At 39.8% G+C, this 18702-nt stretch overlaps 2 protein-coding genes and 1 pseudogene across 5 annotated transcripts in view; 1 reads left to right on the top strand and 2 right to left on the bottom strand.

Annotated features, from left to right (window-relative positions):
• The window catches only part of LARP4 (La ribonucleoprotein 4), a 191731-nt gene extending 187945 nt beyond the window's left edge, over positions 1-3786 (bottom strand). Inside the window, exon 1 of the mRNA XM_087855829.1 lies at positions 3611-3786. The gene's annotated coding sequence lies outside the window, so the exon portion shown is untranslated. The remainder of the gene's footprint in view (positions 1-3610) is intronic.
• The window catches only part of LOC148107815 (E3 SUMO-protein ligase KIAA1586-like), a 28695-nt pseudogene extending 20215 nt beyond the window's left edge, over positions 1-8480 (bottom strand).
• The window catches only part of LIMA1 (LIM domain and actin binding 1), an 86589-nt gene continuing 71864 nt past the window's right edge, over positions 3978-18702 (top strand). For 2 of the 4 annotated variants that reach the window (XM_045801077.2, XM_045801076.2), the window contains exon 1: positions 3978-4112. The gene's annotated coding sequence lies outside the window, so the exon portion shown is untranslated. The remainder of the gene's footprint in view (positions 4113-18702) is intronic. The other 2 variants (XM_087855823.1, XM_087855824.1) reach the window with 2 other exon arrangements.

Raw genomic sequence — 18702 nt, 5'->3', positions numbered from 1 at the left:
ATTTTATGAGCTCTTTATATATTTTGGATATTAGGTCTTATCAGATACTTAATTTCCAAATATTTTCTCCCATTCAGTAGGTTGACTTTCCATTTTGTTGATGGTTTCCTATGCTTGGAGAAAATTTTAGTATGATGTAGTCCCACTTACTTAATTTTGCTTTTGTTGCTTTGCTTTTGGTATCATATTCAAAAAAATATTGCCAAAGGGCACCTGGGTGGCTGAGTTGGTTAAGCCTCCGCCTTCAGGTCAGGTCATGATCCTAGGGTCCTGGGATTGAGCCCTGCATTGGGCTCCTTACTCAGTGGGGAGACTGCTTCTCCCTCTCCCTCAGCCCCTTGCCCCCTACTTTCTCAATCTCTCTCTCAAATAAAATCTTTTAAAAAATTATTAAAAAATAGGCAGAAGATCTGAATATCCTCTCCCTCCCCTCCCTTCCTCTGCCCCTCCCCCCATCTTGAGCTCTTTCAGGAGCACCCTCTCTCAAATAAATAAGTAAAATCTTTAAAAAATATATATTGCCAAGATCTATGTCAGGGAGCTTACTGCCTCTGTTTTTCTCTATGAGTTTTATGGTTTCAAGTCTTATGTTCAGGTCTTTAATCCATTTTGAGTTAATTTTTGTGTATGGTATAAAATAGTGGTAGAGTTTCATTCTTTCCCATGTGGCTGTCAAGTTTTCCCAACACCATTTATTGAAGAAACTATCCTTTGCTCATTATGTATTTTTGACTCTTTTGGTGGGTTTTTTTCTTTTAAGATTTTATTTATTTATTTGAGAGAGAGGGAGGGAGAGAGAGAGATTGAGAGAGCACAAGCAGGGCCAGGGGCAGAGGAAGAAGCAGACTCCCCACTGAGCAGGGAGCCCGATTTGGGGCATTTGGGGCTCCATTCCAGGATGCTGGGATCACAACCTGAGCCAAAAGCAGACGCCCAACCACTGAGCCACCCAGGCGTCCCTTGACTTCTTTGTTGTAAATTGACTGGCTATATATGATTGGGTTTATTCCCGGGCTCTCTGTTCTGTTCCATTGATCTATGTGTCTGTTTTTATACCAATACCATACTATTTTAAATATAATATAGTAAATGTTTTATAGTTTAAAATCAGGGTGCATACCTCCAGCTTTGTTCTTCTTCCTCAAGATTGCTTTGGCTATTTGGGTTTTTTTGTGGTTCCATACAAATTTTAGGATTATTTGTTCTATTTCTTTGAGACATGCCATTGAAACTTTGATAGGGACTGCACCCAATCATGGATTGCTTTGGGTAGTAAGAGCATTTTAATAATATTGATTCTTCCAATCCATAAGTACAGAATATCTTTCCATTTGTGTCCTCTTCGATTTCTTTTTTTTTTTTTAAGATTTTATTTATTTATTTGACAGAGAGAGAGACAGCCAGTGAGAGAGGGAACACAAGCAGGGGGAGTGGGAGAGGAAGAAGCAGGCTTCCAGCGGAGGAGCCTGATGCGGGGCTTGATCCCAGAATGCAGGGATCACGCCCTGAGCGGAAGGCAGACCCTTAACGACTGAGCCACCCAGGCGCCCCCCTCTTCGATTTCTTTCATTAATGTCTTGTAGTTTTCAATATACAGATCTTTCACCTTCTTGGTTAAATTTATTGTAGGTATTTTGTTCTTTTTGATGAAATTGTAAATGAGAGTCTTTTATTTCTCTGATAGTTTGTTATTAGTGTTAAGAACAGATTTTTGTGTATTGATTTTGTATTCTACAACTTTATTGAATTCATTTATTAGTTCTCACAGGTTTTTTGGTGGAATCTTTGGCAGGATTTTAAACTAAAATACTTTGCTTTTTGGCCTATGTCTATACTTTGTGTGACCTGCTATTTCTAGAAAAACCATCAGTTTTGATTCACTCTTTTTCCAACAATACTTCACAAAATCAGACTATGAACCAGACTATGAACAAATGCTTGATTACAATTTGATTCAGCAAAAAAATGCTCACATCGCTGTCAAAGAGGTATAGCTCAAACATGGATGTTGGTTGATATTTTCACTTAAGTTAACCAGTAACGTGAAAGTAAAATAGCAAAGAAGTATGTTGGAACTTCACTCATTTATCAAAGACATTAGCAACTTCTTTGCTGAATTGGATAACAATTTTTGAATACTGAAAGAATACTTCCTCAATTTTTTGTGCTGTTCACAATGTCAAGGCCAGGAATGTGATACACTGTTAAGTTTAATTCTGCATTACCAACATTTTCTCTACCAGCCTACTGACTGTTTTGTAAATAAAGCTTTACTGGAACATGGCCACACCCAATTTTAATGTAAGAGTTGAGTAGTTGTGACAAAGACCATATGTACTAGAAAGCCTAAAATATTTACTATGAGTTTACAAAAGAAGTTGGAGATACTTGGGCCTGGAAAATCAACAAAACAATAAACCAAACCCTTATTTGTAGCATTTGCCAACTTCCACGGTGTAAATATTCCTATTGCAGCCAATTTCAAACTACAAATATGATTTCTCTGACCAGAGTTGGGAAGAGATGCATGTATTCCCATCATACAGATAAAATACACAACCTCAGGGGCAGAGTTTTTAGTAAAATTAAATTTAAAAAAAGTGATGAGTTTTGAGTATTCATTATCTGGTTTTAACATATTTAATTATAAATTTATACAATTTTGATTTTTACAGTTGTTATGTTTAACAACTGGCTCATAAAATCCCCCAAACTTAACAATCAGCCTTGCAAACTGGTAAAAGTCAGCTGTGAGGTACTACTAGCTCTATTTTCAAAAGGACACTAAGGGAGAATTTTGGAGTAATTTGCCTAGTTGGTAAGCGGCTGTGTCAAGATTCAACGTAGGTCTAAAACTTGGACCCAGGTTAGGCTTCTTAGCCTTCTTGGTGAAGAATAAGGGCCTTTATTGGCTTGATTTTTTACAAATTGAGTGTGTGTTTGTGACATCTATTGAGGGAACTAAGCCTGCAAGGGAATGCATTTTCTGGAGTACCATCCCATATTGATACTTTTACAATCCCATGCTTTCGGCCAGTTTTGCTAGTTTTGATGCTTGGTACCTATTCAGAAATCACTCTAGGCTGGTATTTGAAGGAAGAAGGGAACAGATTGGTCTATCCATCTGCTGTTGGAAATTTCTCTTATTAAATATTTTCCTTAATTGCTTCAGGAAGTGTAAGTATAGGCATTTAGTACCACAAGCCCCTTGGAGTACTTACCAAGCTACATGAACTCCAAAAACCTTCAGAAAACTTGTGATCTGAAACCTTACTACATTTGCGGTGCAGGAAAAGGAAGGACACTATCAGAGGGTACTCATGCTGCCTCACGGAACTGGGGCAAGAATTTGGGGACAGGACGGCCAACTGGTAGGCCTCTTGACGTACTCAATCTTTCACACAGCTCCAATTCTAAGTGTAGGAATAATAACGGTTAGAGCTGTTGGAGAACTAGATCTGCCCTGTCCAACCACTTCACTTTTACAAACACAGCCCTTGTGAGGTGAAGCGACCTGATGAACGCCAGGCGGTACAGACAGGATTCATTCGTAGCTCTTTCCACTACACCACACAGCCTCCTCTAAAACACCTCTCTGCACAAAACTTACCCCGAAAGCACCAGGAACCTGGTTGGGGACTGACCTACAGTTGAACCTAGGTCAAACGGCCCAGTCGCTCCTGAGTCAAACTGCGGAAACTCTGGCTCAGAGTTAAGGCCAAAGTAGAGAAGCACAAAGCTCAAGGTTTCATTAAAGGACCGTGGCTCCCTCACAGAGAAGCGCGCAGCTAGAAGCAACCCCTTGGAAAAGCGGCCACGCCTCTCACGACGCCAAACGCTGCGCGCGGCGGAGCAACCCGAGCAGCCGAGAACGCAGGGCACGCAGCCGGCGGCGCGCACGCCCGCCCAGAGGCCGCACGGGAGGCCGGCGGGCGTGCGCGCCCCTGCAGCGGGGGGCGGGGCGGGGCGGGGCGGGGCTCTGAGCCGGACCGGGGCGGGGCCGCAGGAGCTGTAGGTGTTGCAGCTGGGTCGCGACAGGTGCGCGAGCCAGAGCGCCTGGGACCCGTGGCAGGGCTGGTAGCAAGCACAGAGGAAAGACCGATTTTAGCCAGGTAAGCGCCTTCTCTCTCCACATCCTCCACAGCCGGAGAGTGCGCGAAACCCCGGCTTCCCTCCACAGTTTCTTTCTCCAGCGACTTCTGGGGCAGGGGGAGCACAGGGAGCGTGAACCCCTCCTCCGCGCGCGAGAGAGTGGAGGAACCGCTGATCCTCTGCTCTTTCCTCACTTCTGGGTACTGCGCTGGGCTTGGGAGTAATTATGTAGGGCCGAACCTTTGCTGCCTGAGGGCGGGAGCTGATAGGACCACCTCTTCCATCGGAAACACTGCTTTCTAACTATATACCTTTTTGGTGTGGTGGAGGAAGGCGGCAGTTCATAAAAATTCAAAATAGTCTCCTAGGGAAATATTCTGATATTCAACTGCTCTTTTCCCATCTTCATTTAAAGCCATTGCCTCCGTCTTCGATTTTTCCCACCTTCCGTTCTGCCAACTGAACTCTAAGACACTTACAGCCCTTTGAGGCATGTTGAGAATATAGCAGTCCTTGCAGTTGGGTGTGTCATCCTCGAATCGCTGTCGTGTATATATCACTGTCACCTGTCACCAGCATACGTAGGTGTTAATATAAGGTAACTGTACACTCGTGGCTACACCTACTAAGCTTGAAGTTGTAGGTGCTAGGAGCCAACCATCTGGCGTCCTTCCTTGCCTCCTTACTGGTGCTTACAACAACGAGTTTAGCTGATCCTGGTAAGAGATATTTGAACTACTATTGTCTTTCACCTAATTCCAGCTTTCAAAAATCTGCCTAATCCAAATGGTTCTACTGACTTGGCTTGTCCAGTTAGTCGAAGGTATGTAGGGAGTTATCAGCCTTAAGACAATACCCCTTTAGGGGAGAGGTCTTTTGCATTAAGTATTCTTTCTTTTGCTGTTGATTTAAGTGGTTAAACAGAATACTTCTTATCCTCATGGTTACTAATACTATTCACAAATGATAAATATTTTAGGAACCATGAAATAACACTTTCTTCTGAGGTCTGATGTAGACACAAAAGAAGATGACCCTCAACAAGCATTTTCTAAGTTTCTGTGGAGTTACAGCCTGGATGAGGGATGATTGTGTCTTAGGTAGACCTTCAGAAAGTTATAGAATTAGCAGGAAAGAAGGTTAAAAAAAAAAAGTTTTGCATGCACATATATTTCCTTGTTTTGCATTGACGGAAGAGTACATAATATGGTATTAGGTAATTACTTTAGGAACTTATTTCATTTTCTGGATAAAACATTTATTGAGTGCCTCTTGTTTTGTCAGTCCTATTATGGATTCAAAGTTTCGAACAGCCTGACTCTAAAAAAGCTTATTTAAAATCAAATGGGCTAGGCAGAATCAGCAACTACAACTCCAGGTCTGGTGAGATCAGTGCTGTACTAGACTTCAGCCCAGAGTGTTGTAGAAGCATAGAAAATAGAGTTTTAAAAAATGTCCCTCTTTGGGGTGCCAGGGTGGTTCAGCCGGTTGAGCACCCGACTCGATCTGTGCTGGGGTCTTGATCGCAGGGTCAGGTTTGGGCCCCACACTGGGCTCCACACTGGGCATGGAGCCTACTAAGAAAAAGGGAGGGGAGACCTTTCTTCTACTTTTTCTTAAAAACAAAATAAACAAGAATAACAAAAAACTTTGAGTAATGGTGAATTATTTTCTTCATATATTTGTATGGCTCATATTTTTTACGTTTTTTTGTTTTGTTTTGTTTTTTGTGTTTTTTTTGTTTGTTTGTTTGTTTGTTTTTTGCCAGTGGTATGGCCTTTTGAAGATGGGATAAGGACCTGTCCCTAATTTTGTGTCAGTTCAGTAAATAGTTGGTGGAGCTGTTTTTCACTGTTCTGTATTGGGCCTCAAAGTTGTTATCATGTAGTCCCTGAACTGTAGAGCTTCTGGAAATAGAATAGTGTATTGGCAACATCAGGAAAACAGTGCCATTTTGTAAAATTGCTTCATTGTGCAACTTTGTTTAACTTGGTACCTTCAAGTTTTGTTCCAGATTCCGGTTTAAGGTGGGCCAACTTTCAACCTTCTAATAATTCTAAGAAAAGAAAGCTTTAGAAGTGAAAACAGTTCTTTAACAGCACATCTTGATGACAGAGGATACTTTTTCTTTCTAAGGTGACTTCAAAATGTCTCTCTTTTTTTTTGAAGTGAGGACAGGATGGGTAAATGAGTGAAGGAGGAAAGGGTCAGAGTGTTTGAAGATTCTTTGCAGTTTTGATGATCTGAAGTCTGTAGTAGTCTTAAGCACTCTTCATGTAACTGCAGGTTTTTATTAATGTGTTTATTAATGTGTGCCAATGATCTAGTTTACAAAGGATAAACATGACACGGTCCCTTCTATGTGATTGTGTTTTTCATTTTTCTTATGTATTTATTTGTTTGTTTGTTTATATATAGGCTCTATGCCCAGCATGGAGCCCAGTGCTGGGCTCTAATTCACAACCCTGAGATCAAGACCTGAGCTGAGACCAAGAGTCGGACGCTCAACTGACTAAGCCACCTAGGCGCCCCTGTTTGTTTAAATGGAGATTCTGAGTTAATGAAACAGATGGTGGTTGTCTCATTTTGTAATTTGAGCCATGGTACTTGATGAACACATTTCTTTGACATTACTTACCTCTTTTCTTTCTGCTTACACCTTAGGAAAGTGGTGTCCACTGGGAATTTTTGGAAAGGCAGTCAGTATTTGCATGTATTTTGGGTATCTACAATGATTATGTTGTTTCCTTAAAATGTTTCCAAGTGCAATTTTAATGATCATTCTTCATAGGGTTTCAAATTTGTGACTTTTCCTCTGATATTTTTCAACAATCAACTGTAGTTAACTTAGGGCTTCTGTACTAGAAAGGTTCATCAAAGACATATACACCCAGACACAAAAGAAGATTGAGAGTATAGGAGATCATTAGACATCTTTGCCATGAAAAGCCACCGAGCCACAAATTGGGAGAATTTGTCACTGTTTCTGTTGACAACGAAACTAGTTTTCAGGCGTTCTTAATTCCATACTCTCAGAAATAGGCGACTTTTATTTAGATTGGAATTGTACTCTTTCTGCAGGTAGGAAAATTTTTGACTTGTCAGGAATTTCCATAAGAAAAAACTTGTTTTTTCTTAAGGTTACTATGGTCTTTCACTGCGTGTTTTGTGATAGGAAGTTAAAGTACTTTATTTTGGATTGTGAACAGTAATCTCCAGGTGATGTTAAATTACTTAACACAGACTCTCAAGGTTCTTTAGTAACAAATGAGTGGTTGTAAATTGAGTAGTTTCTTACTTAATGATTGTGGAATTGAGATTCTATGGTAAATGGTATGCTTGGTAGGAACATACTGCTATGTTTATTGTGTGGCTGGATGCAAAGTCCTTGAGACTCAGTCAAATTATTGTGCAAATGCAGATCTCTTTTTATTAAAAGGACAAGATTTGACCCAACAAGCAATCCATTGTTTAGCATGTCAAATGATTTCTTTAAACTTGAAAATGTTTCTAGAGACTTCATATGTGCAGCCATGAGAAGTTAACAAGATACCATGATATATTACATTCATTTTATTTTCTTATAAAGAATTTCTTCATAATGCTACAATGAAACTAAGAACTTCCATCTTTAAGAGAAAAAGGATGCAACTTCTTGTGTTTTTAAAAGAAAAATTTTGTTTTAAGTAATCTCTCCACCGAACATGGGGCTCAAACTCACAACCCTGAGATCAAGAGTCGCATGCTCTACCAACTGATCCAGCCAGATACCCCCACCCTTTTAGAAAGATTTACTTTTTGTACTTCTGATGACAAGTGTGGAGCCATTTTTTCTCTAATTTATCCTATAACAGAGCTAACTTTACTATCCTTCAAACATGTTTTTTTCTTGCCAATTTTTGGTTCATTACCCATAGATTAGTAATTCTGATATACTTGTACTTGGTTTTAGATTTCCACAGTCTTTTTTTCCCCATAAACTGAAATTTAAGCAAATAGCCCAGGACTTCTTTTCCTCATAGTCAGTTTCACTGAATAGGTAATTTTCAGATTTGGCTTCCACCTCCAGCAATAGAGGAAACCTGTCGGCCCTTGCATTGTACCCAGTGATTTCCCTGTAATGGCCCTGTCACTGTCCTCCTGCTTACCACTTGGCAACATTTGACCAAGTGAGCAACTTTCTTGGTTCTTTCTTTTATTTGGCTTTCTTGGCATGACTTTACTCGGTTGTCCATCTTCTAATCTAACACTTCCTCCCGTGCCCCTTCACTAACTCACAGTCTTTTTGCCGCTCAAGTGTGGGTGTTTGCCATGGTCCAGCATCCTGTTCTTACACTCTCTTCCTGTGCAGTCTGATCTATTTCCATGGCTTCAACTAACATCTCCATGTGAGTGATTGGCAGATTATTTTTTAAACCTCTTTTCATATTATATATATAATTCTTGTTTTATTTTCACATACAAACATGTGTACCCATTTAGAAGATAAGAATTGCATAGGCTTATTATGGAAAACCTGAGGAAAAATAAATTATAAAGAAGGCAAAATATTCCACAATCTGTTCCAGAGAGAACTATTTGGTATATTCTCTTTCAGTCTTTTTTTTTTTATTTGATACACACACAGAGGTAATTTGGCTCATCCTATTACAGTAGATACAGTTTTGTATCTGCTTTTTCACTTAACACTATGTCATAATTTTCCATGGTATCAAAATTATTTGAAAACAATTACAATTTAACTGTGTACTTGGGTATTTCAATTGTTACAACATTATTAACAAGTGAAAAAATTGAGGATAAATTAATGCATAAATCTTTGTACAAACCATTCACTATTTCCTTAGGTTAGATTCCCAGAAGTTGAATTACTGGGTCATAGGGAATAAAAATTAAAAAACACTAAACCTGCTGTCAAATTGCTTTTCATAAAGATTAGACTAATTAAATTAACATTCTCACCTGCAGTGATTGTGAGTGCCCATCTGAGTGCATCGTTCTTAATACTGGATCTTAGTTTTTTATCTTTATTGACTTGTTAAGCAAAAGTGATTTAATATGTACTTTATTACTAGTGAGAGCGAACATTTTTCATATGTTCATTTCCATTTCAATTTCTTCTGTGCATTGTCTTTTGGTTAATCCATTCCCATTTTTGGGTCTTAACATTTTAATTATGTTGCTTTTTGTTTGGGGTTCTTTCATTTATTTGGGCTTTGGGGAAGGGAGTACAGATTTTTATTGGGCCAAATCGAATGAGTGGAGTGATAAAGTGGAAAATGTACACAAGTTGAAATTGTGGCATTTTAAATGCCTGTTGGTGTGAGAAGCCAGAGCTTGTGATTGTTGGAGCAACACTGCCAAATGGAAACCACTTCAGTGGTCTTGGGCAAGTCATTCATCCTCTCTGGGCCTTTTCTGTAAAATGGGAGGGTTGGGTTATTGATCCCAAAGTCCCTACAACCTCTTTGCTGAAAGGATGCTTTACAAACCACTGCTCTCTAGACATTGTGAAATTATTTTTTGTCCCATCCTTAACCTTTCACCCCGTTTAGATATATAGAGCCCAAGGAAAAAGACTGGAATGCAGTAAAGGCAATTTTCGTAGGGGTAGCAAGGCTTCATGGAACCTAGAGGCCCTTTAATGTGTTTGTGCCCTCAGAACAATGCAAGTTGCAAAGACTGGCATTTTTGAGGCACTCCCATAGATTGACACTTGGCAACCTAGTTATGTAAATCATAAAAGCCCTGCTGATCTATGCCACAAAGCCCCATCATTGCTAATGGATGTAAAGCAAATCTCATTTTATGACAAGAGGTTTAAGTTGGCAAGCCAAGTTACCTAACAACTTCCACTTTTCTATACAGAAGCTATACTTAGTGGGTTTTTCTCTTTGTCATTTGTATGAACTCTTCATTTTAATTTTTTTAAAAGATTTTTATTTGAGAGAGAGAGTGAGAGCCAGAGAGCTAGCATGAGCAGGAATGGGAGGGGCAGAAGAAGAGGGAGAAACGAACTATCACGGAGCAGGGAACCCTACACAAGGCTTGATCCATGACTTGAGCTGAAGGCAGACACTTAACCAACTGAGCCAGCAGGTGCCCAGCTCTTCATTTTAAGACTATTCTTTGCCCTATGGTCAAATGTTTAGTTATTTGCCTTTTAATTTTGTGTATATTATTACTTATCTATAGATCTTTTTCTTTGGGATTTCTTTTGTTGCTTTTATGTTGTGAAGCCTTTTGCCATCCGAAGCTGGGTTAAATATTCACTTCAGTCGCCTTTCTAATTTTTATGATTTTTATTTTTTATAATTAATTTTTTAATTTGTCTTGAATTTACCTAGGAGTATCAAAGCAGTATGTTTAGTGCCTTTGCATAGCTTCTGAGCTCCCGATCCATATTTCCAACTACCTGGCACACCATGTAGATACTCTCTATGTACCAGGCACTTGTGTCCACCTCGTTTCCCTAAGGAGAAAGCTTGAAGTTGTCTCGAATGCTTCAGTCCTTCTCTTCTCTTCTCTTCTCTTCTCTTTTTTTTTAAGATTTTATTTATTTATTTAAGAGAGAGGAAGAGAGAATGTGTGCACGAGAGGGGGGAGGAGCAGAGGGAGAGGGAGAAGCAGAACTCCCCGCTGAGCAGAGAGCCCAGCGTGGGACTCGATCCCAGGACCCTGAGATCATGACCTGGGCTGAAGGCAGATGCTTAACCAACTGAGCCACCCAGGCACCCCAGTCCTTCTCTTTTCCCACATTTAATCAGTCGCCATGTTTGGTTGATTCTACCCCAACAGTAATAATGGCTCTTTGTCATTGTTCTAATTCATACCCCCCTTTTTTGCTAAAGTCCTTAGAACTGGCTTCAGTTTTTCCCTTTTAGTCCAGAGTTGTCATTTAAAAAAAAAAAATAGAACACTGGTTTTCAAAGTATGGTTCCCTTAATTACCTGTTTTAGAATCACCTGGGGGTGTTGGTTAGAAAAATAGGTTTCCAGGTGCCACTAGGCTTACAAATCAATACATTTAGGGGAATGGGGCCTGGGAATCTGCAGTTTTAACAAGTACCTCAAGAGATTTATTTACACACTTAAGGGGAAACAAAGCCCAAGTAAATTAGATCTAAATTTCTCTGGATGCCATTCAAGACCCCCACTCCCACACCCTGATAGCCTATTTTTCCAGGCTTATCTCTCACATCACCACCCACCCACCTGGCATTGTAGCCACACAGTGATTCACGGTTTCCTGGACCCACCCTGTCCCTTCCTGCCTCTGTGCCTTTGCTCATGCAGTTCCCACAGCCTCAGGCTCCTCTCCCTCCTCCCACTCCTACATAAATCTTTTTCCTTAGGAGCTCAAATAAAATGCTCCTTTTAAAAAATAAAGTCTTTTCTAATGTCTTCTATTTTAATCAGTGGCTCCCTCCCCAGTCTTCACTTAGCACTTTATTTTTACTTCATTTTTTTACCTCAATACTGTCACTATTTATGATTTATTGCTTCCTTACAAGATTATAAGTCTTCTAAGCTTGAGAACTCTGCCATTACTTTTTATTTAGTAGCCATTATACATATAATAGGCAATTAAATATCATAAAGTATATGAAATATGTCTCTTCTTGTAAGCACTGTTACATAAAAATGTTTGGCTTTGCCTCACACTTAGAATAAAATTAAGATCTTTTACCACTGCTTAGCATTTGTCTGCCACTCAGCTCTGTCATCATCTTATACTTTTCATTTACTCCCTAGCCATTTTATTCCTACCTCAGGGCCTTTGCATTTGCTATTTCTTCCATCTTGAAAGCTCCCACATCTCTTCTCTTCACCTGGCTGGCTGCTTATGTCCTCCCATCATTCAGGTTTCAGCTCAAATGCCATTCTCCCGAAGAGGACTTCCCCCAGACCACTATCTAAAGCGTCTGCCCCTTTTCTTACCACCACTCCAGTTACTCTCTCTGTATTTCCTTCACGGCACTAATCACAGTATTTAATTGTCCTGTTTCCCCAGTAGAATGGAAGCTTCATGAGAGCAGAGACCTTGTCTGTCACTTTTAACATTATGCCTTTAGCAAATAGAGCACTGCTTGACACATGTAAGCCCTCAATAAGTATTTGCCGAATGCATGAATAAGCCTTTGAAGATAGACTTCTCATTTTAACAAGTCTTGTTTTGGTTTGCAATCCAAAGTTTTGTTGTTGTTGTTGTTGTTGTTTAATAGACAACAGCTGAGGTAGTTCCGTCAGGGTTCAAAGCAGGTAGCAGCCTCTGAGGATTTCTGAAGGAAGCAGGACAAATGGAGGCTGGGATCGTCAGGATTCAGTTCTGTCCCAGTGCAGGTTTTCTAAGGCGTTCCCAGGATCCAGGCCACTAGTTTATTATCACTGTCAGCATCTATTTCCAGGGTTGTTACTGCTGCCCAATACTAGTCCTTTAGCTCTCACTGCATTTTTAAAAGCAACCAAAACTGGAATCCAACTGACTAGAAGACTTATGGCAAAACTAGAATCCGAACAACTAGAAAGCAACCGAAAGTTTTCTTCTGCTTTTCTTTTCTATAAGAAAAACAAGAAAGCTACGTAGAATCCTCAAGGAAAGATGAAATTATGTTCATTATACTTACTACATGCCTATTGATTTGAAAGATTTTTAGCAACAGCTTCAGACAAGGGGTTTCTTGTTAACATCTAGTTGAACCAGACAATTGAAATCATCAGTTCTAATTTCTTCCAATTTATCTTCATTGGGTAGACTTATTCTTTTTTTTTTTAATATTTTACTTATTTGAGAGAGAGAGAGAACATAAGGGGGGGGACAGAGAGAGAGGGAAAAGCAGACTCCCTGCTGAGCACAGAGCCTGACTCAGGGCTCAATCCCAGGACCCTGAGATCATGACCTGAGCTGAAGGCAGACACTTAACTGACTGAGCCACCCAGGCGCCCTGGGTAGACTTATTCTTTAATTCTTTTTTTTTTTTTTTGCTTGAAACTGGCTTGAAATTTTATTAAAAATTACAGTCATTTTTATAGCAACTTTAGTTTTTAAAGTACTTTACTTTTATTCTCTCATTTAATCTTCACAACCATCCCAGGGCTCCTGGGTGGCTCAGTCGGTTAAGTGTCCAATTCTTGATTTCTGCTCAGGTCGTGGTCTCAGGGTGGTGAGACTGAGCCCTGCATCATCGGGCCCTGCACTGAGTGTAGAGTCTGCTTAAGATTCTCTCTCTCGCTCTCTAGAAAATAAAACAAAACAACAAAAAATTGGGAATCCTCACAACCATCCCAACCATCCCTTCTGAGTTGAAGAAACTGAGACCCAAAGAAGTTGATTGACTTTCCCATGCCAACTAAAAGACCACTACTCAATAAATGCCTCTCAAAACCTTTTTTAAAACAGCATCATCATTTGATGTAATTTTTAGAAGGTAAACATTAAAGCGTAGTTAAAACCCTAACATTAATATGTTTGTGACTAGTCACTAAGAAATCAGCTGCATAGCATTGATTAAGTAGCAAAGTTTTATCACTTCTGTGGCTCTGTGGTTTGTAAGCCTTCGTTTGACCAGCTTCAGCTATGCTTGTCCTTGATTAAAGCATTGTTCTGGGTTAGCTTCTCAGATTTGTACAGAAAGGAGAGATTAGAGAACTTGCCTAGAGAAGAGTCACTTTTCAGTAAACCCGTTTTAATTCTCCTCATGCTCGAAGGGATTGGTTAAATTGATCTGAACTGGCTTTTCAGATTGAGCAAGTCCTTGGAAAAAAAAAACACATCATCTAAAATTTCAGATAAGAAGAATGGAAGCCAGGCCCTTCCTGAAAATGGCCAGGCGTGAAACTAAGAAGCCCTGTATTTGGGGAAAACTAAATTAATTATTAAGGACAAAGGACTGGTATAAGGAGGTTATATCCATAACGGAAGCAGCCTTCTTAAAACAAGTGTACATATTTCTTCTGCTTTGACATTGTGAAGAAGACTCTTTAATTAGCTACTTTGTGTTAATTAAGCATGTAATTGACAAGACGTGTGAGCATGTGGTTTGTAGACATTCAGTTATGTAGGTAGGCCTTTGCTGAGATAGGTGGCAACTGAGAACTAACATAATACTGTTTTTTATTCATATGACAGATTTTTATTGAGCCTCTGCACTGTACCAGGCACTGATATTTGATTCATCTGATGTTAAAGCATGGAAGGGTGCAAAGGTTGAAGGAGAAACAGGCTATTCGGAGTAAATCTATGCTTTCTGTAATAGTCAACTATAAATTTCCACATTCTTTTTCCAATTAACTATCTCTTTCACTACTTTTCACTTTAAATTTGAAGTTACTGACATAATTTTCTGTTTTTTCTACTTACTAATGGAGATTTTCCTTACTATGTGTGAATAATACTGAAAAAAAAAACCCTCAATCCACTGGATTCTGTTTGCCCTTAACAATAAGTTAATTATCAACTGGGCAGGGGAAGGAGGAAGAAGAACCAAGCAAATAAATAATAAATTAGACTTGAGAGAGAGGTAGAATCAAACATGGAGTATATTGGGTAATATTTAATTTAAAGAAGAAAAAAAAAAAAGATCAGGTAGGTTCTTGGGGGTTCTTTTTGACCTAAAAATTTTAGACCAAAGTCAGTTCTTAAAGGCTGTAATTGGAGGTTACTCTTTTACCTGTCCAAATAGGATATGTGAAGGTTACCACAATTATGTGAAAAGCTAATTTGGGTTTCAAAAGTGCAAGAAGAGGGGCGCCTGGGTGGCACAGCGGTTAAGCGTCTGCCTTCGGCTCAGGGCGTGATCCCGGCATTCTGGGATCGAGCCCCACGTCAGGCTCTTCTGCTATGAGCCTGCTTCTTCCTCTCCCACTCCCCCTGCTTGTGTTCCCTCTCTCGCTGGCTGTCTCTATCTCTGTCGAATAAATAAATAAAATCTTAAAAAAAAAAAGTGCAAGAAGATAAGATATTCAAACTGATGAATAAAGTAATAGAAGCCATGTAGGACCTTGATAGTTATGTATATATTATTTTCTATTTAGAGTTTTCACAGAAGTATTGAGAACACCTGAAATGTGGCCCTTACACAGTGAAAGAGAGAGATTTGAGAGAGATTTAGATTTTTGGGTGCAGAGAAATGGTGTTCCTGGTGGTCATTGCCAGTTTCTCAGAGATAACATTAGAGATCCTCTTTTCTTATTGCTGATTTAACAAAAACAAGTTGACCCTGAAATACAGTGTACACTAGAATGGCATTTCTGGTTTATTCTCTGTACTAGACATCATTTTATTTTCATCCCAGCCTCCTAAAAAATGAATACATTAACATTTATTTGACTTTTCTGGGCCTCAGTTTCTTTATCTGTAAAGTGGGACAATAATATTTCAAGTGTGTTACTCTGAGGATTAAGAAATTTATAGATGCAAAATGATTAGAATAGTATCTGACACATGGTAAGTGTTCAGTAAATTATTTCTATTTTTTTTAAAGATTTTTTTTTAAATTTGTCAGAGAGCGTGAGCACAAGCAGGGGGAGCGGCAGGCAGAGGGAGAAGCAGGCTCCCTGCTGAGCAAGGAGCCTGATGCGGGACTCCATCCGAGGGCCCTGGGATCATGACCTGAGCCGAAGGTAGCCAGGTGTCCCAATGTTTGATATCTTTATTACCACTACCACCGTCACTTTATTAAGCACTTATTTTAGCACTGAGCTAAAGGAACATTTTAGATAGATGAGACTAAGGCTTAGAGTAATTTTCCTAGCGTTACCCAATAAGTAAGTGGTAGGCTGAAGTTGTCGACTTGAGCAGGAAGGAATCAGGGACAGAGTGGGCTTAGATATGGAACAGGCTGAGGCCTTTGAACTAGTTTCAAGACACTTAGGATGAGACTGCCCAGACCACCCCCAGACACCAGGAACAGGTGTTTTGCAGTAAGTCATTGGAGCATGGACACTGGCGTCTGTCAGACTATCTAACTAGTTGTGTGATCTTGAGCAAGTTATTTAACCTTTCTGAGCCTTAGTTTCTTTCTCTGTAAGATGAGAATGATATCTGTTTCATGGTATCATAAGGACTAAGAGAGTAAAATCGAATGGAATGAATTACCTTGCGTATGACCAGTGCCCAGTAACCGATCCCCAGGCTTAATGCTAAGGTGGCCTAGATTTTTTACCTGATTCCGACACAGTCCATCTAGATGGTGGGTGGTTCGGGCCAGTGTCTGCCTCCCTGCTGAGGCCCAATAACTCTGGGATTAAACCAAATCTAAACTCCCAAAGCCGTTTTTACACTGGAATCGTTGGGGAGTCTTTTAAGAAAAATTAGAAGTATTTGGACTCCACATGAGAGATTCAGATTCCAAAGATGATCCAGATATTCAGAGGACCCTCCCCAATCCCTCCCTCAGTACCCGCTCCACGCCCCCCACCCCTCTCACCCCCCGCCCCCACCCCCGTGCAACCGAGAAGCATTAGATTGGCTAGATGAGGGTAGCAGCTGAAGCACAAGCCCAAACAGTGATCTTAATGCTCGGATTGTCAGTGTCAGTCACGCTTCTCACAGGACTGTGCTCTGTTGGGCATAGTAATGAGCAGTCAAGGGGCAGGTGCCCTACAGAAGGGCACTCTACAGAAACGATCTCATCTGTATAGTCAAGCAACATTTCTGTTTGGAAAGAATATTAATGAGATCTGGATAGGAATCAGACACCAGGAAAGGACAGCTGCTGTGAGACGCAATTTGAATTGTACAAGGAGTTACACATGATATTAAGAAAGTCCTTGTGCAACTTTAAGAAGTAATTAAGTTGTAGAGATAATAAACAATTTATAAATGATGTTAAAAAGTAAATGTAGTTTCAAAAAATAAATGTATTGAGGGGCCAGCACACATTTGAAAATGTGTTCAACCTTCCCCATGAGTAAAGGAATGAAAACTAAAACAATAATGTACCATTTTTCACACATCTAGCCGATTGGAAAAAATAAAAAGGATTAATCATGCTCAGTATTCACAAGGATGTGGAAAATAGTCTTTCTCATGTAGCTAGTGGTTCAAATATAAATTGAAGCAAATATATAGATACAGATATAGATGCAACTTTTTTGGAGGAAAATTTGGGAATGTATATTAAAATTTTTTAACGCATAGGCCTCTTAAGCTGGAAATACTGCTTCCAGGAATTTACAGCATAGATGCACACACCTCCAGGTAGACAACAGTAGAAAGATGTTCATTGCAGTCTTGTTCTTCATTGCGAAGCACCTACAGCAACCTGTGTAGTCACTGACAGGGGCCGGGTGAAATAAGTTACAGAAGCTTGGAGTGAAAGAGTATTTGGTACTGAAAAGCTGAGGTAGATCCATGTGTCCTCCTCCATCTCTGTGTCCTTCCCTGTATGTCGTCCTCTCATGTGTGGGAAGATGTCCAGGAGGAGACAAATAATTGCTGAATAGCCCTTTAACATAAAATCACTAATTTTTATAAAATGTATGTGTTTATATGTTGGTGTTCACATCTCTGTGCCTGACAGTTTCCTCATTTGTAAAATAGGCATCACTGTAGTATCTCATGAGTTGTGTGGATAAAATAATATATGTAGAATGCTTAGGACAGTGACTGACCTATTGTGCTGTGTGTTTGCGGTTATTATCACGTATAGGCAATATCGGAAAGTTTATACTCCACAGTGTGACAGAGGTTATCTTTGGCAAGTCAGATTGTCTTGGGGGAAGGGGCGTACAAGGCCAGGCAGAGACTTCTGTTTCTTATATTGTATGTTTCCACGTAATCGTTTATGAGAAGTAAGATTGCTTGACCAATCACTCTGACAAGGAAGCAAGGCAATGACAAATGGGCAGCCCCCATTTGGAGTGCTTGTTGAGAATTGCGTAGGAGAGGCTCTCCAAAGGAAAGGAGGAGGGTGAAAGAGGGTGGTGGTGTGCGGAGATGAGAGGGATGCTTGGGAGTTCCACCTTAGCTGCTGAAACGCTATTTGAAAACCATTGGCTTAATCAAATACTGAAAATTTTCAAATTGCACAAGAACCTTATGAAGTCCCCACATTTTTTTTTAAAGATTTTATTTATTTATTCGACAGAGATAGAGACAGCCAGCGAGAGAGGGAACACAAGCAGGGGGAGTGGGAGAGGAAGAAGCAGGCTCCCAGCAGAGGAGCCTGATGTGGGGCTCGATCCCATAACGCCAGGATCACGCCCTGAGCCGAAGGCAGATGCTTAACCACTGTGCCACCCAGGCGCCCCTGAAGTCCCCACATTTATATCTGAACTTTTCCTTTTTGCAATTTAGTTACTTTTGTAATAAAAGTGATTCATGTATAATTTGACTTTTGGGCAAAAGCTACAAAAACTAATTGCTCACATGTCTAAAACAAACATTGAAGAGGAGATAGGTAATTTTCCTAATAATTATGAAATAAAAATTTCAGTGTTTTAAAGAGACCACTAATTTCTTTTCAACTAGTGTTACTACCTCCATTATATAATATTACAGAGTAAATTTTGCACTAAAAACGTCAAGTGGCCGAAGACTATGTTACGTTTATGAGTTATTTTAATCAGAGTCTTAGGACATAGGCCTTAAGACAATATGACATATAAA

This window comes from Ursus americanus, chromosome 25 (assembly GCF_024610735.1).
Source record: "Ursus americanus isolate L20-20 chromosome 25, mUrsAme1.1.p, whole genome shotgun sequence".
Lineage (NCBI taxonomy): Eukaryota > Metazoa > Chordata > Mammalia > Carnivora > Ursidae > Ursus > Ursus americanus.
The sequence above is the reverse complement of the archived record's forward strand: the minus strand, read 5'-3'. Positions and strand labels throughout refer to the sequence as shown.